General features: G+C 44.8%; 1 protein-coding gene across 4 annotated transcripts in view; it reads left to right on the top strand.

Annotated features, from left to right (window-relative positions):
* Positions 1–23,930, top strand: part of TNNI1 (troponin I1, slow skeletal type) — a 56,202-nt gene that overhangs the window by 20,070 nt on the left and 12,202 nt on the right. For 2 of the 4 annotated variants that reach the window (XM_084853598.1, XM_084853595.1), the window contains exons 2-4: positions 4,378–4,528; positions 19,113–19,166; positions 21,582–21,616. The gene's annotated coding sequence lies outside the window, so the exon portion shown is untranslated. Of the gene's footprint in view, positions 1–4,377; positions 4,529–17,778; positions 17,936–18,006; positions 18,095–19,112; positions 19,167–21,581; positions 21,617–23,930 lie in introns of those variants that run through there. The other 2 variants (XM_084853596.1, XM_084853599.1) reach the window with 2 other exon arrangements.

Here is a 23,930-nt window from a genome sequence, read left to right as displayed (position 1 = left end):
TCCTGAAGCTGAAGCTCCAATATTTTGGCCACCTAATGCGAAGAGAAAACTCTCTGGAAAAGACCCTGATGCTGGGAAAGACTGAAGGCAAAAGGAGAAGGGGACGGCAGAGGATGAGATGGCTAGATAGCATCACTGATGCAATGAATATGAACTTGAGCACGCTCCGGGAGAGAGGGCAGGACAGGAAGGCCTGGCGTGCTATGGTCCATGGGGTCACGAAGAGTCGGACACGACTGAATGACTGAACAACAACACAGACACCTGGTAGAGTGGAGAGAACCAGTGGGATACGGTAATCTCTGGATATAAACTGTATAGGAAGTACAGGGAAGGACGTACTGGGGGAGGTGTTGCCCTGTGCATCAAAGAAGGCATAGTGTTGAGTGGACTAGAACACCTAAAAGGGTAGGGTGTTCCACAGAAGCTCTGTGGGTGACAATACCAGGCTCCAAAACTAATTTAGTGCTAGGAACATGCTATCGTCTCCCAGACCAGAATGCTCAGAGTGACCTTGAAATGGAAAATGAAATCAGAGAGGCTTCCAAACAAGGAAGTGTTGTAATAATGGGTGACTTTAATTACCCCCACATTGATTGGATAAATGCATGTTCCAGCCACGAGAAAGAGGTTAAATTTCTAGATGCCCTAAATGATTGTGCCCTAGAACAGTCGGTCATGGAACCGACCAGAGGGGAGGCAACCCTGGATTTAATCCTAAATGGTGTCGCCCAGGACCTAGTATGAGATGTAAATGTTGTTGAACCAATTGGAAACAGTGATCAGTGATGCTAAAAGCAAAAAAAAGGTCTTTCTTCAGATACAAACATAGTAAAGGACAGAGGAAAACAATGATGGTTCAGCTATTAAATAAGGATGGCAAAATGATAACAGATGACAAAGAAAAGGCAGAAGTGCTCAATTCCTACTTTGGCTCGGTCTTCACCCGAAATAAGGTCTATGACCCCTCCAGCAAAGGCGAAGTACAGGCTGAAGGGGCAGGATTGCAACTTGAGATCGATATGCATATGGTCAAGGAACACCTAATTACCTTGAATGAGTTCAAATCTCCAAGGCCAGAAGAAGTGCACCTTAGAGTAATAAAGGAACTGGCAGAAGAGCTCTCAGAACCACTGTGTATTATCTCTGAGAAATCATGGAGGACAGGTGAAGTGCCAGATGATTGGAGGAGAGCTAACATTGTCCCTATCTTCAAAAAGGGCAAAATGGAGGAACCTAGGAACTGCAGACCAGTCAGTCTGACATCAATCCCTGGGAAAATTCTGGAGCAAATTATCAAGCAATCCATCCGTAAGCACCTTGAAAACAATGCAGTCATTACTTGAAGCCAACATGGATGTGTCAAGAACAAATCCTGCCAGATGAATCTGATCTCATTCTTTGATCAAGTAACCTCCTTGTGGACTGTGGGAATGCTGTGGACATCATATACCTCAAGTTCAGCAAAGCTTTCGACAAAGTGCCCCATGATATCCTAATGAGCAAACTAGCTCAAAGTGGCCTAGATGAAACAACCATCTGGTGGATCCACAGTTGGCTACATAATCGGACTCAAAGAGTGCTTATCAATGGGACCTTCTCAAACTGGGAAGAGGTAACGAGCAGAGTACCGCAGGGCTCAAATTTGCAGATGACACAAAATTGGGTGGGATAGCTAATACTTTGGAAGACAGAAATAATATTCAAAGTGATCTTGATAGATTGGAGCGCTGGGCAGAAAACAACAGAATGACATTTAATAGGGATAACTGCCAAGTTCTGCATCTAGGAAAAAGGAATCAAATGCACAGTTACAAGATGGGGGATACATGGCTCAACCACACTACAAGCGAGAAGGATCTTGGAATTGTTGTCGATCACAAGCTGAATATGAGCCAACAATGTGATGTGGCTGCAAAAAAGGCCAAAGCTCTTTTGGGCTGCATTAATAGAAGCATAGCTTCCAAATCCTGGGAAGTACTAGTTCCCCTCTACTCGGCACTGGTTAGGCTTCATCTGGAGTACTGTGTCTAGTTCTGGGCACCACACTTTAAGAACGATGAAGACAAACTGGAGAGGGTTCAGAGGAGGGCAACAAAGATGATCAAAGGACTGGAAACAAAGCCCTATGAAGAGAGCCTGAAAGAACCGGGCATGTTTAGCCTCAAGAAGAGAAGACCGAGGGGAGATAGGATAGCGCTCTTCAGCTACTTGAAAGGTTGTCACAGAGAGGAAGGCCAGGATCTCTTCTCGATCATCCCAGAATGCAGGACACGGAATAATGGGCTCAAGTTACAGGAAGCCATATTCTGGCTGAACATCAGGAGAAACGTCCTGATTGTTAGAGCAATACAACAATAGATCCAATTATCTAGGGAGGTGGTGGGCTCTCTGACACTGGAGGCATTCAAGATGAGGCTGGACAGCCATCTTTCAGGGATGCTCTGACTTGGATTCCTGCACTGAGCAGGGGGTTGGACTCAATGGTCTTATAGGCCCCTTCCAACCCTACTATTCTATGATTCTATGATCACAGTGCTGTCAGATTTAATACATATTTAAGTGGAAAATTGCCCAGAAGCCCAACACAGTCACATTTGACTTCAAAAGAGGAAACTGGGGAAATGGAAGCTAAAAGGGGGAGTCAAAAGGATTAAATCCTTTCAAAATGCTTGGCGATTACTCAAAACCACAATAATAGAAGCCCAGCTAAAATGTATGCCACAGGTTAGGAAAGGTAGCACCAAGTCCAAGAGGTTGCTGGCATGGTTAACAAGCAGTGTTCAGGGAGCTATTAGAGAAAAGAGAGCTTCTTTCAGAAAATGGAAGTCTTGCCTGAGTGAGGAAAACAAAAGACAGCAGAAGCTTGCACAAAGGCGATCCAAGCAGACAAGAAGAGATGAAAAAAAGCATTTTGAAGAGTACATTCCTACTACTATCAAGGCTTAGCAGTCATGGAATCAGAGGACAGGTCCTCTTATGGATCAGTAGCTGGTTAAAGAACAGAAAGCAGAGAGTAGGAATAAATGGCAAATTCTCCCAATGGAGGGAAGTAAATAGTGGTGTCCCAGAGGGGTCTGTATTAGGACAAATGCTTTTCAACCTGTTCATAAATGAGCTGGAATTAGGAGTGAGCAGTGAAGTGGCCATGTTTGAGGATGACACCAAATTATTTAGGGTGGTTAAAACAAAAAGGGATTCTGAAGAGCTCCAAAAGGATCTCTCCAAACTGGGAGAATGGGCATTGAAATGGCAAATGCAGTTCAACATAAGCAAGTGTAAAGTGATGCATGTTGAGGCAAAAAATCCCAACTTCAAGTATAGCCTGATGGGATCTGAGCTAGCAGACTGACCAGGAAAGAGATCTGGGGTTGTGGTGGACAGTTCAGTGAAGATGTCCACCCAGTGTGCAGCCGCTGTAAAAAAGGCAAACTCCACGTTAGGACTAATTAGAAAAGGGATTGAGAATAAAACTGTCAATATCACGCTGCCCCTATACAAATCAATGGTGCGGCCACACTTGGAATACTGTGTCCAGTTCTGGTCACCACACCTAAAAAAAGATATTGTAGAGCTGGAAAAAGTGCAGAAAAGGGCAACTGAAATGATCAAGGGGCTGGCGCATCTCCTATGAGAGACAGTTACGACAGCTGGGATTGTTTAGCTCGGAATAAAGGCGGGTAAGGGGAGACATGATAATGGTCTACAAAATTATGCATGGTGTGGAGAATGTGGATAGGGAGACATTTTTCTCCCTCTCTCAAAATACTAGAACTCGGGGTCGTCATATGAAGCTGATTGGTGGGAGATTCAGGACGGATAAAAGGAAGTCCTTCTTCACACAGCACATAGTCACACTGTGGAATTCGCTACCACAGGATGTAGTGATGGCCACCAGTTTGGATGGCTTTAAAAGGGGGTTGGACAAATTCCCAGAGGAAAAGGCTATCAATGGCTACTAGTCTTGATGGCTATGTGCTACCTCCAGAACCAGAGGCAGTGAGCCTATGTACACCAGTTGCTGGGGAGCATGGGTGGGAGGGTGCTGTTGCACTCATGCCCTGCTTGTGGGTTCCTGGTCAACAGCTGGTTGGCCACTGTGTGAACAGAATGCTGGACTAGATGGACCCTTGGTCTGATCCAGTAGGGCTCTTATGTTCTGAGGTATGATAGATCAGCTGCAAGAAGAAATGAGTAGCAAGAAGAAGGTATATACTCTCTTATGTTCTTATGACCATGTGATTGCTGAAAGGGGAAGCTTTTAATTTTCAAGGTTCCATAGAACTCAGTGAAATGCCGCCATCTAGTTGCTGTTTTAATAGCTCAACAATCCGAGTTCTTTTGAGACCTAATTTTTTCCGGATCTTTTTAACATAGAATAACCAGGAAATACCTCTGGAGGTTAATGATGTCATGAAAAGGACCTGCAAACCTCTGTGACTGAGCAATCTCAATAGCAGGATAAAAGCTCCATGCGAAAAAGCTGAACAAGTTGCCCGTCCTCGGCCTGCATCAACCAACCTGTATGGCAAGTGTCTTGATGTTTGGTATTGTTTTGGGGTTGGGGGAGGGTGTGACTGACTTTGAAGAAAGACCATGTTAATTACTCTCTGTGATTATAACAAGCTTCCATGGTAGGATTACTATAGTACATGGGATTTTCTCTTATGGGGCAACAGTTACATTCCCCACCCTTTTTTTTGGCTACGCTACACTCTGTTTCTTGTGGAAAATAGATTTCCATGTTAGAGCCAGAGACACAGGGGAGGAGTTAATCATTGATAAGAGAAATTTTTTTTTTAATCACCCAGGTGGGCAAGTTTCAGTTAGCATTACTGCTTATTTAACCACAACTGAAGATTTGAACGGAGCCCAGGCCTTCTCTAGAACAAGTTGAAGATATGAATCTTCCCATTCAGTGGGAGTTTTCTAGTCTCCCCGTTTGAGAAAACAGATGCACCCCCATCACATAAACACCTCTGAGCCATTTTCTGACCTGGTTGACAGTGGCTCAGCAGGCAACCTGATGCCCTCCAGATGTTTTGGACCCCTGGCCTAGAATGTCAGACCTGCCAGTGACAGGTTCAAATCCTCATTCAGCCACAAAGCTCACTGGGTGTCTTTGGGCCAGTCCCCATCTCTCAGCCTCATCTACCTTACAGGGTTATTATGAGGATGAAACAAGTGGGGAAGAGAATCACTTACACTTTCTTGAGTTCTATGAAGGGAGGGTGGGCTAAAAATATATTAGCCATTGCAATCCTACACAGACATACTTGGGAGTAAGTCCCCTTAAGCTCAGTAGGGCTTACATTTGAGTAGACACGTGTAGGAGTACATTGTTAAATGAAGAAGAGATTCCTATCAACCCTGGACTTGCCCCATGGACACCATTCTGCCTGTTGGTTTGTTTTTTTCATGTTCAGCATGCATTTGCTCCCCTGAGCTTTGGGACAAATGCTTGTGGCTTTGGCTGTTTTCCCAGGATTGATCCTGCCTAGAGGCACAAGGGTCTGGAAACTGTAGCAAACGTCAGTTCCCATAAGTTCATGTACACGGTTTGGTTCAAGCAGTTCAGAATGCTGGAATGTTTCCACATAAAGCAGTCTTCCCCAACCTGGTGCCCTCCAGATGCTTTGGACTTCAACTCCCATCAGCCCCAGGCAGCATGGTCAGGCCAATGGTCAGAAATACTGAGAGTTGTAGTCCAAAACATCTGGAGAGCACCAGGCTGGGGAAGGCTGATGCAGAGTCTCTTTTCCCTCCCCAGCACCCCATCTGTAGCCTCCTTAATATCTGGACAACAGGCATACATTTAACAGAAATAGCTTTTCCCAGGTTGGAACTACAGTGATAGGAAAACTACACATTGAATTTCTACAACAGTCATGCAACTGTTAAGGACACAGGAGCCTCACCAAGAAAAAGGTGGCAACCCAAGCAGAATATTTTTCCCTCTTCCATAAAAGGAGGAAACTCTTAGACCTTTATGACCTTAAGTAGATCTTAAATCACTCATTTGTTTTTTCCACTTAACTTTCATCCATAGATCTTCACAGGCATCTGGTGGGCTTGGCATGAGGTGGTGGGCTTAGAAGTGGAGGGTTTCTAAACTTCCTCTAAGTTCAAAAGCTTGAGGACAGACTGCTGTCATTACTCAGTGATAATTCTGCTCCTTTACCTCTTTCGTCTACAAGGCCCTTCCCTCATTCCAGCCCTCCCTCAAACACAGAAGCTCAGCAAAAGAGGGAACCTGATGCTGGAACGCCAGATATCAATGAGAGGAGGATGAGCAAACCCTTTGTTTGACTCCGCCTGTGCCCTGCTTCAGTGATGGATGGGCCAACAGACCAAGAACAGCAATTTAGCCTTTGCTAACTCTGGCTCTCCCAAGCCCTGAAATCAACCTCTGGACAGGCACTAGCAACGCCCCTACCCTGACACCAGGCCAAAAGCTGAGTGCATAGAATTACCAGCCCTTGCCTTATAAAGGCTCCAGCAGAACTAATTAAAGCTTAATATCCCTGTGCAAGGATTGGGTTGGGAATTCAGTGAAGGAACTAGTTCTTCTGCTTGCTCTGGCTTGTTAACGAGGAACAGAGAAAGAAGCAGCAGCTACAAAACTGTAAATGGTTTGCACTTGAACAAACTGCTTGTAGGTTCTTACAGAATTAGGTACACACACACACAGAGATTTTAAAAAAGTATTTTAATTAAAGAGTGCCCATTAAGACTGAAGGTAAAAGGAGAAGGGGACGGCAGAGGATGAGATGGCTAGAGAGTATCACCGATGCAACGAATATGGACTTGAGCACGCTCCGGGAGAGAGCGCAGGACAGGAAGGCCTGGCGTGCTATGGTCCATGGGGTCACGAAGAGTCGGACACGACTGAACGACAGCAACAACATTAATACTTTGTGTTAGAATTTCATTTGGTTTCTAATTGTTGACTCCTCTTACATAAGGGAGAGTGTTGGACTGGGAGCTGGGAGATCCGGGTTCTAGTCCCCAGTCGGCCACGGAAGCTCACTGGGTGGCTTTGGGCCAGTCACAGACTCTCAGTCCAACCTACCTCACAGGGTTGTTGTGAGGATAAAATGCAGAGGAGGAGGATCATGTAAGCCGCCTTGGGTTCCTTGCAAGAGAAAAAAAGGTGGGATATAAATACAATAAATAAATAAATATTATATGGGTCTGCAGGTCCACGATTATGCATCGACAAAAAAGGGAATGCCAATTTGTGTAAAATATGCATATGCTGATTTATATCTATAGATGCAAGTTTCAAAATAATTTCTCTAATTTAAATAGAAATACAACTCATCTCACCATATTGGAGAAGGCAGCGACCAGGTGAGCTGTGTGCCTGCTCAGTTTGCTGCCTGGGGCTAACTCTTGATGGACAACTTCAAGGCCCCTGCTTCCCCCTTCTTACGATTTTTTTTATCTTTAAACCAGATGTGGACTTACGATTTTTTAATCTTTAAACCAGATGTGGACTGGACAGCCCTTCAAATAGAGGACACTATCAAATAGAGGACTGTTCTCTGTAAAGTAGGTTACATGGTTGCCTTCCTCTGCTCCTGTGCCACTTGCAGCAGCCTGACAGAAATTAAGCAGAAATGTTTTCCTCCTCCTGGCATCAAGAGAAGGCGATGGTGACAGCTTCGCTTGCTACAGCTGTATGGCTCAGCTCTCATGTAACACCAAACCATCACATGGCAATATACAAGTGACCTCAGGCTCCCTCCTCCTCCCATGTGTCCCGATTGCCTCCTTTTCACAGAAAATCATAATTTGTCATTACATCCAGTCCAACAAACTTTGGGTTTACTCCTTTCCTCCAAACCAGAACGGCAAATTAGAGTTTGTTCATGGATGCACTTCTGGTTTGGAAGGCATATACAAACCATAGTTTGATGGTTCTGATGTAACGACAAATGATGGTTTGCCCCAAATGAAGACATGCAGGAGTGAAGGAAGGAGTGTGTGAGCCTATCCTTCGCTTATGTAACGCCAGGCTGTTGTTTGGCCTGGAGTCTGAACCAACCAAGCCAGTGTGTCTCAGATAGCTCTTAAAAATGCAGGAGTCCTCTCTGGAGCCAGCCACAGTATTGGGACATAAGACTGAGATTTAATTCCTAAAATAAGGAGAGAGCTGATAACCCTTCTGTGGACTGCTGCCAAATACCAAATAACCTCCTAATGTAACAAGCCAACTCCTGTCCTGGGACAGTTTGATAACACCTGGGAAATCCCAATAATGGACCTGATCTCATCTCAGATCAAGGGAACCTCCACTCCCACATATGTTGATAATTTCTCAGAAAAATGATTTCCATTCCTAAATTTGTTGATTCTACCAAACTCCTGCAGAAAACCACCAAAACAAAACTTTATATTTAACCTATAAAACAGATCTTTATTGTATTATGTTGTGAGTAACCTAATGGTCAAGGAGGTTCAAATAATCCTTTCTCTGTAACTGTTTCCTTCTCTTTGCAGAGATGCCAAGACTCATTTGTGTAGGCAGCTCTTTCTTTTCTTCTCCATGCACTTCTTGCCCCAACCTGTTGTAAACGAGCAGTCTTTTCGCTTTTTATTCTTAACTTCATAAAACTTTGGAAAACACAGATTTTACTAAGGAGCTCTGTTGCTCTCCTATTTTTGCAGTATGCCTCTCACACCTTGACTCTAGGATCTCCATTTCGTCCTGGGATGTAATCATAAAATTCTTCTGCCAAAATATTTGATCCCCGCACCCCTCAAATGGAGTTTCTATTATGGTCTGTTCTAGGTACAAAGAGCTCGGTGCTTTTTGAAGCCACACCCTGAGGGAGGAGGGACAGTCTAATGGAGACTATAATGTAGAGTATCATGGGAGTTGTAAACCAACACATCTGGAGGGGATTAGGTTGGGGAAGGCTGGTCTAAGGTATCATATGAAAAGAGGTGGGGTATAAACCAGCCTAACAGCCATGCCTTTGGTTGAGGAAGCCCCCCCCCCCTTAGACTGACTGGGCTGGATCCAGACTAAAGGTGCAATCCTAAGCAAACTTTCCTCAAAGTAAGAGCCATTGAACACAATGGGACTTACTTCCAAGTAAATGTACATAGGATTGCACTGCATATTGGTTGTATGCAGGGACCTTGTTGTAGCCAGGTCCCACTGAAATCAATTGCGACAAGTGAAGTCCCACTGATTTCAGTGGGAACTAAATGCAACTAACTTGATCTGGAATCAATCCATTGTGTGGTTGTGGGTTTTCAGTGGTAAGCAAAGTGGACATGCTTTGGAGGCATTGGCTATATTGACAGCAAGTAGTGTTGCAAACTCTTGAAAAAAGAAAAGAAAAGAAAAAGATACTTGGGCAGGGCCTCAGTAGGGCCCAGTGGTCATTAATGGGGCTCAGCACTTTTTTGCAGGTCCAGGTCAGAGTCCAAGGAAAAAGTTGTTTATTCCCCTAAGAGGTATCACTTGAAGCAGAACAAAAAGAAAAGAACCCAACTGAAGGGTGACTAGAGCATGGGGACAGGATTAGAAACCACTGCTAAAATCCAGCTATGCTAGATTCCCACCCTCCACCCTGCTTTTTTTTTCTGGTTGGTTAGCAACTGAACTTAGGGGTACGCATCATTGTTTAAAACTGAGCCAGAAGATGAATGTTACATGGAAGAAATGAAGGGATCTTGATGCAATTTATTCCCTACTGCTATAGGAAATCATTCCCATTAAGAAGAGAGTAGAGGAGTTCTTTCTGACCTGTGATTCATCCAACCCGGCGTTTCTCATGATGTACTCTGCATATAAGTTAAATAAGCAGGGTGACAATATGCAGCCTTGTCGTACTCCTTTCCCAATTTTGAACCAATCGGTTGTTCCGTGTTTGGTTCTTACTGTTGCTTATTGAAGGCAAAAGGAGAAGGGGACGGCAGAGGATGAGATGGCTAGATAGCATCACCAATGCAATGAATATGAACTTGAGCACACTTCGGGAGAGAGCGCAGGACAGGAAGGCCTAGCGTGCTATGGTCCATGGGGTCACGAAGAGTCGGACACGACTGAACGACTGAACAACAACAACAACAACAAAGAGGAGTTCTACACAATGTACCTTCCTGAAGAATTATGCTTTGGTGCCAAGTAGGATAAGGATTTGTTAGCGAGTGCCCACTCTGAAAATGCTTATGCCCATACATACAGCTAGAGGTACCTGTGTTTACGGGACCTTTTGATATTGGTCATACTATGTTGTCATGGACCAGGACCCCAAACCCTCATCCTCAGAGGATCACAACCCCTTGTCTTCAGAAGAAGAGGCTTCAGAGTTTAAGATTCAGGGAGATGGCTCAGTAAGCTTCTACCTTGCCAGGACTCAGCTTTCCAGAAAGACCCCCGGGTTCAGCTTCGCTGCAGCCAGAGGAGGTCACCTTATTGTCCTTAGACTCTGAGGTCTAAGGCCATGAGGACACTAGCAGACCCCAGCTGCTCCCATGTTGTCACAGATTGAGATTGCTAAAAAAAAAGGCCAGGCCCCTTTAAGAGAACAAGTATGGACACCTCAGTTTAGAGACCTGAGTTTGAAGGTGGGGCCAACCAGCCTAAATGCATTCAAACTCTCATTTAATCCCCAGTCTTGCTCTGCTCCTTATTGTAGCAATATACAGACAGCTCTGTCCGGTTTCTATTCCCAGCACCACCTGTAGCTTTCTGTGGTGCTGATCTCTTCCCATCTTGCTTACCTGAGAAATCTGACCTAACCTGAACTCTGCACAATATCTGATCCATAGTAAATCCCTGAAAACTAGGCTACCGCCCAGGGCATCAACAGAAGCCATGGTCTGAAATGGTACAAATGTCTTGGCAGTTTTGTCCCATTCACGCTCTTCCCTCCTGCACACACCTAGGTATATTCAAATAGAGACGTTGGTTTCATTGAACAGAAATCAAAGTGTATAAATGATTAATCCTTGGGAATTATCTTGTTGCAATAACAATGAAAAGGCATTTATACAAATTCTAATGTAGATTCAATTGGTTTATATAAGATGAACAGTCCTAGGCATATTAAACAAGCAAAGCATATAGCAAAATAGATAAGGTACCTGTCCATACAAGGTTCAAAGGGTGGGGAAAATGACTCCCAAAACTCAGCTCATTGACTAAGCTGAAGGGTGCTATGCATAAGAGGAAGAGCCATGCTGGATCAGACCAAGGGTCCGTTTAGTCCAGCATTCTGTTCACACAATGGCCAACCAGCTGTCGGCCAGGAATGCTCAAGCAGGGCATGAGCGCAATAGCACCCTCCCACCCATGTTCCCCAGCAACTAGTGTACATAGGCTCACTGCCTCTGGTACTGGAGGTAGCACATAGCCATCAAGACTAGTAGCCATTGATAGCCTTTTCCTCTGGGAATTTGTCCAACCCCCTTTTAAAGCCATCCAAACTGGTGGCCATCACTACATCCTGTGGTAGCGAATTCCACAGTGTGACTATGCGCTGTGTGAAGGAGGACTTCCTTTTATCCGTCCTGAATCTCCTACCAATCAGCTTCATACGACGACCCCGGGTTCTAGTATTTTGAGAGAGGGAGAAAAATGTCTTCCTATCCACATTCTCCACACCATGCCTGCAAGGAGGTCAAATCAGTCAATCCTAAAGGAAATCAACCCTGAGTGCTCATTGGAAGGACAGATCCTGAAGCTGAAGCTCAAATATTTTGGCCACCTAATGCGAAGAGAAAACTCTCTGGAAAAGACCCTGATGCTGGGAAAGACTGAAGGCAAAAGGCGAAGGGGACGGCGGAGGATGAGATGGCTAGATAGCATCACCGATGCAATGAATATGGACTTGAGCACGCTCCAGGAGACAGCGCAGGACAGGAAGGCCTGGCGTGCTATGGTCCATGGGGTCACGAAGAGTCGGACACGACTGAATGACTGAACAACAACAATCAGGTCTCCCCTTACCCTCCTTTATTCTAAGCTAAACAATCCCAGCTGTCGTAACTGTCTCTCATAGGAGATGCGCCAGCCCCTTGATCATTTCAGTTGCCTTTTCTGCACTTTTTCCAGCTCTACAATATCTTTTTTTAGGTGTGGTGACCAGAACTGGACACAGTATTCCAAGTGTGGCCGCACCATTGATTTGTATAGGGGCAGCGTGATATTGACAGTTTTATTCTCAATCCCTTTTCTAATTAGTCCTAACGTGGAGTTTGCCTTTTTTACAGCGGCTGCACACTGGGTGGACATCTTCACTGAACTGTCCACCACAACCCCAGATCTCTTTCCTGGTCAGTCACTGCTAGCTCAGATCCCATCAGGCTATACTTGAAGTTGGGATTTTTTGCCCCAACATGCATCACTTTACACTTGCTTACGTTGAACTGCATTTGCCATTTCAATGCCCATTCTCCCAATTTGGAGAGATCCTTTTGGAGCTCTTCAGAATCCCTCTTTGTTTTAACCACCGTAAATAATTTGGTGTCACCAGTAAACTTGGCCATTTCACTGCTACGCTGTGGACATGCATCTTGAGTCCAGATTTCAATGAGTGAACTAAGGTTCCAAGGTAGTTGCAAGAGTTGGGGTTGGAGTTATTTAATTTTTTTAAAAAATATTTGAAAAAAGAAAAAAAAAAGGAGCTCCTCAAACAGTTTACTATTTTCCCGCCTCTGCTAGCAGTAAGGAAAGAGCTATCTGTATCAGGGGGACGTGCTGGGATGTGCAGGGGTCTATGCCCACCAACCCCTGAGCATCATATATGTTCCTCAGGCCCAAAAAGATTGTGCACCCCTGTACTAGAGGGCTAAGCAGAAGGAAAAATAATTCAGACAAGCAGCTTTAAATCACAATGTGCCTGGATGTTTGGAAGTTCAAATCAAGGTTTCTGTTCTAAACTATGGTGATATTTGAGTTGACCCAATGTATTTTAAGAGGCCAACACAATTAAATTACATCTGTCAAAACAAAATTAAAAAAGAAAAGAAAAAAGGGGTCAGGGTTAAGCAAATTAGAGCCCTAAGGCTACATGGGAGAGATGGATGCTGTGATTTATAGGGAAATGACCTCCAGAAAATAGAGCAGAGTTTAAAGATACCTTTTCTGGGATCCCAGCATCTCCTTCCTGGAGACAGTGCTGGGTATGGGGAAATTCCTGGGACTACAGCAAAAGGAAGCCTTGAGCAAGGCTGCAGGCGGGTCACCGCTTCAGCTAGTGCGGGGACCTAGGCAGCCAGAACTGGGCAGTCTGGGACAAAGAGTAACGAGTATGTGGCAGAACCCCGGTGTTCTGTGGCTCAAACTGATTTCACAAAGGAGCTAGTGCCAATGGATGCAACCAGGGCAGCAGTTTATCAGGCAAGCAGAGAGCAAGGGCACCGGGTCCTCAGACGGCCATGGAACCATGGAGATTGTCACCCACCTGGATCACAGTATGGTATCCTGCCTTTGCGGGGGATCTCAGAAACTACGTGGTTTCAGCAAGTTATTTTAGCACAGTGGGAGCAGCTGGGCTCACTGGAATACTGAGGCATGAAGCCCAAGGGTTTTATAGGGTTTTGACAGAAGGATCAAAGGAAACTGTTCTAGGTCCAACTGAGTTGCAACAAACAAAAGAGGGGGAAATGGCTGTGAGCACTGTAGATGGATCCAATAGGACAGATATAGGATGCACCCAAAGCCAGTAATCTAAATCTAAATATTTCTCAGTGATTGCACTGCTCAAAGATGTGAATCCTCTGTCTGGCCACAATACTTAATTTCAGGTCACACCCTGGGGTATGCAACTCTGTGAGCATTTCATGCATTTCTACATGAGGCTTTTATTGCACACTTGTGATTGGCCATTCACGGAAGGTTGTGGGTCCTTTACATGATGTCATCAACCTCCAGGGCATCTCCCATGCTTTCTTACCTTTATCCCAGTTTTTAAAAGTTTGGGGATAACACAGTAATAAATGTAAATCTGCTTTAATGGCCGTGCGAAATTGCGCAGTTCTGCTATAACACAGCACCACCTAGTGGCTATATAATGAAGCCTGTAGAACTTGCAGACAAAGGAAGTCCCAGAAAAAACAGCCTGTGTCAGCCTGTGGAAGGAGCTGATCTTAATCCTGCAAAGAATCCAGAAGCAGAACCCCAGTAAGTTGCAGGATAAAGAGCCTGGTGTGAAGAAGCCCTGTGCCTAGGTGTATTCAAATCTATTTCCTCATTACTATCCTTAAGCTAATTGTGGGGCATTTAGTTTGGTGCTACATTCATGTTTTTGAATCTCTTCCAGTGTAGGTGACCAGATGCACAAGACTTCATGACAAGATTGTTTGCGAAATGCACTCCATTCAGCACTAGATGCAAGCGTCATAGGCTCATCTTGATGTCAGGCACCCAGTAGAATGTCTTGAAGTGGCAACATCATGTCATGCCAAACACAGGGCTGAAATGGCCTCTCTCCTCTGAGACCAGCAGATTGCAAAAATTCAGGCCAGAAAGTTGCAGAATTAGTGATGGAGTGAGTCCCATCGTCAGGCATCCACACCTAGAACGAGTGTGATGTAGTAGTTAGAGTGTCATACTAGGATCAGGGAGACTTGGGTTCAAATCCCTCCTTGGCTATGTTGCTTGCTGGGTGATTCTGAGCTAGAGAGTCACTCTGTCTCTACCTAACCTACCTCGCAGGGTTGTTGCGAGTATAAATAGGGGAGGGAGGACCATGTACACCACCCAGAGCTCTTTGGGGGAATGGTGGTATAAAAATGCAATAAATGTAAATACCTCAGAATGAGCCATTCGGTTCATTGCACTCCTAGCTGCCGCTCATCCCATCGGTGGTGGTGGTGGTGGTGGTGGGATCCCGCTGTGCCCGACACTCCTGTCACTCACTGCAACAGAACCTCCTGCCTGTATTCTCTGCCTGCACCATAATAGCAGCATGGATTAAAATGCCAGGCATTGTGATCGTTGGACTATAGAACTGTGTTCTCATAATGTCTGCTCTAAAAATACTCAGGGAAACAGGTGCAAAGACAGCTCACTGGGCGTCCTCCATCCTCTGAGAAGCACTGCCACCCCCATCCAACCTCTTCAGAGACAAAAGAGTGAGACCCCAAAGAAGGGGCTGAAGTTATGCTTAATAAAGGCTGCTTCCATTAATCAGTACTGATACCTTTCTTAGCCAATGATTTTTATATGGATTGGAGGTAAAGAAAGTTGTGGGACAGTCGACTCCTGAGTTCCCCTCTTCTCCATCTCAGCTCAGTAACTGCTCTCATCAACCGTGACCTATAGCCTCCTGCTATTAGTGTCCAGAGTTTGTCAAGCATGCACCCTTCCAAATAATATCAGCCCAGATCTCTGCCCCGCCTATAAAGTTCTGCTTAAATGGAAACCAGAGAGTTGCCCTTTCTTCTGGGAAAGGCTGCCACATAAAAAAATAATAAAAAAGTATGCATGCCATATTCTCAGTAGGCAAGGCCTCTGCCCTTGTGTAGCCATTTGTCTGCTTTACAGGGGACAGTCCTCTATTTGAAGGTATCCTCTATTTGAAGGGCTGTCCAGTCCAAGTCTGGTTAATGATAAAAAAAAGCCTAAGAAGGGAGATCAGGGAGGGGCCTTGAAGCTGCCCATCAACAGTTGGCCCCTGGACAGCGGACTGAGCAGGCAGACAGGTCACCTGGTCACAGTCTCCCCCACTATGGTGAGATGAATTGTAATTCTATTTAAATTAGAGGAATTGGGTCTAAATCTGTATCAATGTATTGAAACAAGCATATGCACATTGTATGCAAATTGCTTTCCCCTTTTGTCCTCTTTTTGTGAGGCACTTCCTGTTTTTTTGGCAATGTGAAAGTGGCCACCCTACCATACACACATATATTTTCTGTATCGGACCCTGTCTACCCCCTCCCACATACACTTCAGTTTGCACACTGGTTGGGATCTATAGAGGGCAACCCCAAAGATGATGTTCCTGCCGGGAAGGGAAAGGGCTGATCCCCATTTTCCTTCTTGGTTTCCCAAGAAGCTTACTGAACCAATGTGACCGTACTCAGAGAAACTCCCATATTCACTACCGTTATCCATGGGCAGGGCCATCACGTAGAGAAGTGGGAGCAGACTGTGGCACTGGCTTGGCCCTGAATGACGCACACCGTGCTGGCCTCACCCTCGGACCTCTGCTAGTTCAGTTCAATATGTGAATGCTGGGGCGGGGGAAGGGTAGAGTGGAGTCTGCGTGCAGGTAACATGTGAATGCAGGTACTGATACAGGTACAGAGGCAGTGAGCCTATGTACACCAGTTACTGGGGAATATGGGTGGGAGGGTGCTGTTGTGCTCATGCCCTGCTTGTGGGTTCCTGGTCAACAGCTGGTTGGCCACTGTGTGAACAGAATGCTGGACTAGATGGACCCTTGGTCTGATTCAGCAGGGCTCTTCTTATATTCTTATGCTCTGATGTGGCTCAAAGTGCTGGAAGCGGAGCCAGAAAAATGCAGGGTGACTAAGCTTGCCAAACAGTCAGTATTGTACTAGAACATGGGAAGCTGCCTTATAGGTCAGGCTATTTGTCCATCTAGCCCACCATGGTTGACTCTGACTGGCTGCAGCAACTTTCCAGGATCTCAGACAGACGTCCTTCACATCACCTTCTACCTGACCCCTTTTAACTGGAGATGCCCAGGACTGAAGCTAGGACCTTCTGCATGCAAAGCATGTGCTCGACCATGGAGCTATGTCCTCCCCCAGTCAAACTGTGTTCTGAAAGCTTTCACCTGATACTGGCTACTGGAGTCTGAAAAGTTAGCAAGCCGTCAGATTTTGGCAAGCTTCCACCACAACTAGTGGGGGCTGGTGGCTCTGGTTTTGGTGGGGCTGTAAATCCACTCTGTGTTTCAGTCAGAACTCTAAAGGAGTTACCCAAGGTGCTGAACCTATGTTGGGGATAGGGTTCTGCACCTTGGATAGCTCCTTAAAGTTTAGGCTAGTTCTGATTTAAAACCCAAAATGGATTCACAGCCCCACCGAAATTGGAGCCACCAGCCTCCACCGACCACAACCTACCTGATTACACTCTGGCTCCATGCCAGGGCTATCAGATTCTGCCCTCAACCTGCCAGGTGCAGCCTTAGCTCCCCTTGTTCTGGATCTACCCTCTTGCCCTACCCAGAGGCCCAAATGACAATGAAATCAATATCAAGTATTACTATTGTCAGAATTTGGCACCCCTGGCTTAGGTCAAAGAATTAGAAGATCCTGGGGAGTTTGCAAGGGAGCAAGTGGAAATGAGGCAGGGATAGTCTGCATGGCAGGTTAAGATGGGTGCCATATTGAAACCAACATGGTGATGCCCCATAGGTCACACTGTTAATTCGCAGTTGTTAGAGTTTCCGTCTGTAACACAACCAATAAGGTTGCTGCTGCTTACAAGAGCTGTTAGTAAAGGAACAGAAGGTAACTGAGATGAATGGCCCAACCCTAGGAGTCCAATTTCCAGGGGCAATGGCGTATAAGGCCTGGAAGTAGGGGCCTAGTACCAGTCTGAGTCCACAACTGGTGCTAGAACCCGACCCCATTCCTATTGCTGCTGCTGCAGCCACTGGTGCTCCGAGGCTGGGTCATCTCCCCTCCCCTGGAAGTAGCAGGGTCCGATCGCTCGTGGTCCCCTTGTGGGCCTCCTATGGCTCTTTCTGCACCACAGAAATCATGAGGCCTTTTCAAGACCAGAAGCCTGCAGGCCAGGCTTGTGACTTTTAATTAAGATTGTTTTAATTATGACAGGTGCTTCTAAATAATATACGATAAGGACGATGATGCAAGCATGTGCCGGCAAAATGCAGGAAGAAGCGGATCTGGTTAGGCTTTCTTGACAGTGGGAAGGCTGCTGCTTAGCTGCCTCAGCTTTTGTCACTTCACCGAGGCTGATCCACAGGGACCGGTACTTCTTCTTTTTAAGATCTAGGCTTCCCTTTGATTGTGTATGTCAGTGGCGGGGCACCTCTTCTAGCCAGAGGGCCAAATTCAATTTCAGAGAAGTTCTTTGGGAGCTGCATTCCAGTGGTGGGCAGGGCCGAAGGCAAAGAGCACGGGGCCAAAAGTAAAAGGGGAGAGGGCTCAACACAAAAAGAAAATGCCAGCATACTGGAGCTCAAAGCTCTTACTTTCAGTAACTACGTTTTAGGAGAGGCATTTCAACCTTGTAGATTGGCATGGGTGGGGTGGGGTAACTGCACAAAAGCTGGGAAACCACCCAATGATTGGTGGGGGAGATGGGGTGTGTGGCCCGGGGAAAGGGTGTGGCCATCTGGGAAACCCTGGAGGGCCAGACTGAGACCCCAGGAGGGACAGAATTGACACACAGGCCTGAGGTTGCCCATCCCCATCTATAGCAGGCTTCTTGCTGCTCTCCAGATGTTTTGGAATACAGCCCCCAGCATTTCTTTCTACTTGCCATGCTGATGGCAGTTGAAGTTAGGGTGGCCACTTATGAATTGCTCAAAAAGAAGACAGTGATGTGCATAACATTTGCATATGCTAGTTTATATGTACCGATGCCAATTGAGAAATAATTATTATAATTTAAATAAAAATATAGCACATCTCACCATACTGCGGAAGCCTGTGACCCCAGTGACCTTTGTGCCTGTCTGCATAGCCTGCTGTCCAGGTGCTAACCTTGACGGACAACAGTTTTTACAGTTCTTTATCTTTAAACTGGATAGCCTTTCCAAGGGAAGATGCCTTCAGAGGACAGTCCTCTGGCAGCCCTTGAGATAGAGGACTGTCCTCTGTAAAAGAGGACACTTGGCCAGCCTAGGTGGAGCCCAAAGCATCTGGAGGACACCAGGTTGGGGAAGGCTGATCTATAGATGTATGCCGTGTGCATCATTAGGTGTGTACTCGGAGCGCAATGCACAAAGTGCGCAACATATGCGCAGTGTGATGTGTGAGTGCATGCTGTGTACAAAGTGGGTGTGTGATCTGTATGTGGACGTTGTCTTTTGCACTGTGAATGCGGGCGTTGCCGAAGGGTGTGTGTATCTGTGCTATTTTTACTGGCCAGTTGCAGTCTGGCTTCAATTTAATACTCTCATTCTTTCCTCATCCCCTCACAGTCTGAAAACTTCCATCCTCCAGCCATCACCTCTCTCCTGCCCGGACTGCACTAGGTAAGGTGCTGCATCAAAGAGTGAGCCTTCAGGCAGCCATGCACCAATGAACTGTGATGATTTATGAGTTGGAGCAGGGAGAAAGGCATGGTTACTTTATTTTGTTCAAGGAAGATGAAAAGATCAGCTGGCTAAATAGGAGCTCATAGGGGGGATGTATCCAGGCAACTGCCATTTAAACCAATTACATTTGCAATCCCCGTGCCACGTAAGTACTAATGCAGTTGTCAGCAAGTTGAGATAATTTTTTGTTATTATTATCCTGAGCGCCTTACGAATACCAGACATATAGATTAGCAAGAAGCTTAAGGGCAGGTTTCGGTTGTGAATCATTCGATCTGAAGAGAAATGCTCATGAAAATTCCCTGGAGCAGATGACAATAATCAGATCTGTAATGGAAAAGGTAATGAACAAGGTGGCTGAGTGTATAACAATATGCAACAGGCTCTTTGGAAAAATGGCATGTCTAAAGAATAAATAATTTATTTAATTTAAATAAATAAATTTTCTTCTGTATCAAATTCCAGCACTTGTCTAACTGTAGAGGTGCTGTAATTATGCTAGTTCTTTTTGTGTATCACCTTAATGTGAACACACACATCTATATTTGACCATGTATTCTACACTGAATTTACCTTCCCTGGGCTTTTGAGGATGCTTCGATGTTCTTAAGTTCACAACATGGTGGAGCCAAACAAATTCAGTGTTTGACCACAGACCTTTGAGAGAACTTTGCTAAATTGGCATCGATACATGGTAATTTACCAGAAACTGAACTGGAGGGATTGTTTCTTTCTGAATGCTGTCCACAGTGATACCCAGGGCATCAAGAGAATTCATTTGAAAGAGCAAAAAGATCCAGTCCAGAATATTTCTTTTACAGATTCTGTATTGTCTTTAGAGTGGCACTCATGGGATTAGTATATTATTTGTGGAAAACATTGGTCCAATGAAGGACATAAAGGTGAGATGATTGAGGAAAAAACAGGTGCATATAGAAGACCTCAAAATGATGTTCTTTCAGCCACTTAGGGAGGTGGAATGCAAATGAAACTTTAGCATCTGCACAAAAGACATTCCAACTAGAATTATCGATGCAGAATCATAATGTTTCCAGCTCTTGCAATTATTTTGGAAATACTACAATATTTGAAATGTATTTAAGCTCCAGCAATCAAGGGAATACAGGCGAATAATGGGTTTCATTGAACTAAAATTCAAATTCCACTTGATTTAATGTTTATTTAGGATTATCTTCAATGAGACAGCAATTTGCCAAAAGCCAATAAACCTATGGCTGAGCTAGGGCTTGAATGCAGGTCCTTTAGGACAAACTCTATCAAATTTCTTGGATTTCTACCTTGCCTGTATATATAGGAAAGCTGCAAAATATAATCCGAAGGTAAACTGGGATACAGAATGTCTAAAGGCAAAGCAGAAAAAAGACCTTCAAATGCATTATAGTTTTAAATCTAAATATGTTTATACAAATTTCACCTCTGAAACACGAATGTGTTCATTAAATTAACACTCAAGTGTTTATTTGGATTTGCAGATTTTGCAAATTCCTCCCAGGGAAGTCCCTAATGCCAAAAGTATCAACCAAAAGAAATATTTTTACACTGTCAAATTGAGGGGCTGAAAGGGATTGTAGGCAACCTATATTTGGGAAGCAGCTGAATTCTTGAGGCCAAGAAGCTGAATTATTGACATGCATGGAATTATTCACTCTGCTGTCCGCATTCTGTTCCTTTTTTAGTTTCCTTAATTGTGGCTTCCCTTCTGCACATCTCATCTTTGCCACTACCTCTCTCTCTCTACGGTGGCAGCGGTTCATAAAGTAAACAATAGAAGTGTGTTATCTATCAAAGACATGCCTGGAGAGAGTAATGCTCCATCTTGATCTGAAGTCTGTATTTCCACCAGATGCTTGGCTGCCTTGTGCCTATTGCTTCTCCCTATCTACCATACATTTGGATAATTCAGCTTGGAACAGTATGGCAAATGTCTGAACATGCCATCAGGGCTTCCTAGATCTGGTCTGTTTAACCCCCCCATACATACATACATATATATATATATATATATATATATATATATATATATATATATATTTCCCCTTAGTCTCAGGGAGAGGAACAAATGTTCACTGTCATGGCAATCATTTTTGGTAGCTTGAGAGCACTACTTTCAATGATACACAGTCCAACTATAGGGCTGCCAATTCTTGTTTTTTGTTTTTAAAAAAATATATTGAAACTTCATCGCTGGGTCAACAGATACTGTTATCTCAGTCCTGCCTTTTCTAAATGGGGGGAAATGTTCATGTTATGCAGCAGTAGTTTGCATTAGTTTTTAAATGTTGGGTTTGAGTTCCATTCCTTGATGCTGATTATCTTTCTTTCGACTTGTAGGCACACCATTTGTTTGCACAATGCCTGAACCGTAAGTAGGAGATACTCCCCCCTCCACTTTCTTTTCTTTCGCTGAATTGCACTCCATTCACTTCCAGTTCATACGGCACTTGAAAGCAGTGAAGCACATGCCTGGTTGTGGCGGGCTCTCTCTGCCACAAGTGGGTGGGGGACAGGCAGGGGGTCACTGCCTCATTTGCCCCAAATATAGAGCTGCCTCTCATTTGGTTCCTGGTCAACACACCGGGTGGATCATCCACCCAGAGGTGAGCCATGAACCTGCTTCACTGCATGCCAGCTTCCACCATTGGGGGGTTGGGCAAGCATGCACTGAAGTCGTCCAGACTAAGTCGACAGCTGGGGGAGAGCTCCAGCTGATGGCTCAGCCAGGGTCACTTCACCCAAGTGGCACCTTTCGCACTGACGCCCAATGGGGAAGGAGCTATGTGGGTGACACCCACACACAGCCTCCTCCCAACACTGGCTGAATCCTCCACCTGCCCAGATCTCCTGCTGTTATCTCCAACAGGAGAACTTGATACAAGGCTGCTGTTTTAAGTGGCAATCCCATGTCAGTATCATGTCTAGTTTTAATCTTACAGTGCAATCCTATGAATGCCTACTCAAATGTAAGTCCAACAGAGTTCAGTGGCGCTTACTCCTAGGTAAGTGGGCATAGGATTGCAGCTAGGGATATGTAAAATCTGTTTCATCAGCATTTCACAGATTGTCAGGTGCCTTTTGTTCTGTCGTCCATCCATCAATGGAATCGGATTTTTTTGTTTCCAAATTTGTGCAAATTTGCATATGCACCCATGCACAGTTCCACAATTCTGCACATGCAAAATGCACAAATTCCCCCCATGCACATTTTCATGCTTTAGCTTATGGGGGAAATGCGCATTTTTGTTTTTAAAAATTCTTTGTATTTTTCTGCAATGTAATTTGAGCAAAATTCAGGAAAGCTAGAAAATTGGCCCGCAAGTCCACGGAATCTGCCTGACAGGGGAAAAGCTGGTCCACTGTGGAATCCACAGGTCGGATTCAAGAAAATCCAAACTCATTTGGTTCCATTGCATATATCTCCAACATCCCTAATTGCAGCCATAGTGTGGTCCCTCATGCAAATGGTAGATCTGAAAAAAAAGTATTCCCCAATATTCAGAATGTGATTTTCCCAATTTCTAGGTTCAAATGTTGACTGAGAAATTCCAAATTCAGATTCAGATTTTGAATGTGAAATGTGTACCTCAACATTTGAAATCTGAATGCTTTAGACTTGTTGGCATCTCTTGGTTGTTTTTATTTTGGTTGGATGTCCTAAGCTGTCAGCTTTCAAATATTGTCCAATACTAAGACTATAGCATGTCATTGATTAAATGCAATAAAATTAAACAAACAAACACCATTACATGCTGTGTATCAAATTCTGGCAAAATGTGACAGCAGTGGTTTTCAGACTGTCTTCTTGGGAATTATGGTTTGTTTGGGAGCTTATCCGAGGACTATTAACGAGAAAGTGGCTTTTAAAGCCTTAAACAGTTTGGAACCAGGTCATCTGAAGGACCTCTGGGACCCATAGTAACCTGCTTGGGCCTTAAGGTCAGCCTTGATCAAGATCTATCAGAATGGTGGGCACTAGAAATAGGGCTGTTTTGGTGGTTGCCCCATATCTGTGAAATTCACCCCTGGAGGTACGTATGGCCCTTACTTGAATGACTCTTAAACAGACCTTGAAGACCCTTTTATTTCAAGCTATTTCAAATTAATATATATGGTGCTCTGTATTATTTCCAATTACTGCATTTTAATGTAATCTTTTTAGTTTGGATTGAAGTTTTTACTGATATATGATGATGAATTGTGTAGTATTTTTTAATAGTTTTGATATGAACCACCTTGGGAGAGTTTTGCCCCGAAAGGCAGTGCAGAAATTCAGAAATAAATAGATAAAGTAGTAATGATAGACCAGCTTCCCTGAAAGAAAGTTTGCCCACTGGCACCGGTCTTCCTCTGCAATGAGTAGCTGCTGAGGCAGGGCCGGCCCTAACATTAGGTAGAGTGCGGCAGTTGCCTCAGGCAGCAGATGCTGAGAGGCAGCAAAGTGATGGAGGAGAGAGCTGAGTGCCACACAGCCTGCCCTGTGCCCCCAAAGCTAGTCTGCTGCCTTCAGGTGTTGTAGAGGATGCTGTCCCATCACCAGTGTTGAAGAAAGCTTTAATTGCCACACTAGTCAGCTTTTGTACATGGAATGGGAGAGGGTGCCATCTTGTTCTTCGCTTCAGACAGCAAAATATCTTGGGCTGACCTTGCTCTAAGGTGTGTTCTGGGTTACGCTGTCAGTTTACA

The sequence above is a fragment of the Heloderma suspectum genome, chromosome 4, assembly GCF_057233095.1.
Source record: "Heloderma suspectum isolate Gila_16-S chromosome 4, 16-S_ref, whole genome shotgun sequence".
Lineage (NCBI taxonomy): Eukaryota > Metazoa > Chordata > Lepidosauria > Squamata > Helodermatidae > Heloderma > Heloderma suspectum.
The sequence above is the reverse complement of the archived record's forward strand: the minus strand, read 5'-3'. Positions and strand labels throughout refer to the sequence as shown.